Here is a 960-nt window from a genome sequence, read left to right as displayed (position 1 = left end):
TGTGTTTCTATCTCTCTCTCCCTCTCCCTCCCTCTCTCTCTCTCTCTCTCTCTCTCTCTCTCTCTCTCTCTCATTAAATAAAAACATACATTCTTTTTAAAAGCTGTTTCTTTGTGCCTTCTAGTTACCCAAGAATGCTTCATGAGAACCTCCCACTTTCTGAGAAGCCATGTCCAGGATAGTCTCTGCATTTTGAGGTAGGACTCAGTCTCACTGCAGGGCCCTGTGGGCTCAGAGGAATGAGAACTGGTTGAATCAGATGAGACCACACTTGGGATCTCTGGAAGACCCACATGCAAATTCCTTGATGCCAGGTGCCACCTACAGGCTGCTAGGAGTCTGGCTGATTTATTCAGGAATCCTGGCCTATGTTGTTGTGGGACTGCCCATGCCTTCTGTAGTCTCAATGCGATCCAATTGGGTAACTAAGATTTAAGCTATGTTTTGGTCCCTCCCACCTGCTCCTTTATGCATCCCTCCCAACACCATTTCCTCAGGCAGCCAGGACCATTGAGGCACCTTTAATCTAGACCCATGGTTGCATTTGGCTCAGAGGCAGGCCCACCACACCTAGGCAGAGTTGTCAAATATTCATTCCAGGTCCTTTGCTCTCTGTCCCTCCCTCTTTGACAAACAAAACCTTCCTAATGCATTATTTTTTCCCCATTACTCCCACTAAATACAAATAAGAATGATGGGCATTATATATTAAAAAGAAGAAGAACAAGGGGGGAAGGAGAGGGAGATGACTCGAAGGAGAAGAAAACAGACTAGAAACCTTAGGACATGAAGAAGAACAATGGTAATATGTTCCTTGTGTATTCTTTTTGTTTCACATATCTCAGACTTTGGAAGAAGCCAACAACTGAGAAAGGACAAGAGACACAATCACAAAAAAATCCCCAAGCAAAGCCTGCTCTCCTTAGCCAAAGGAATAGGAAAGAGGGAGGCTATAAGATA

The sequence above is a fragment of the Myotis brandtii genome, unplaced genomic scaffold (genome assembly GCF_000412655.1).
Source record: "Myotis brandtii unplaced genomic scaffold, ASM41265v1 scaffold126, whole genome shotgun sequence".
NCBI classification, from domain to species: domain Eukaryota; kingdom Metazoa; phylum Chordata; class Mammalia; order Chiroptera; family Vespertilionidae; genus Myotis; species Myotis brandtii.
The sequence above is the reverse complement of the archived record's forward strand: the minus strand, read 5'-3'. Positions refer to the sequence as shown.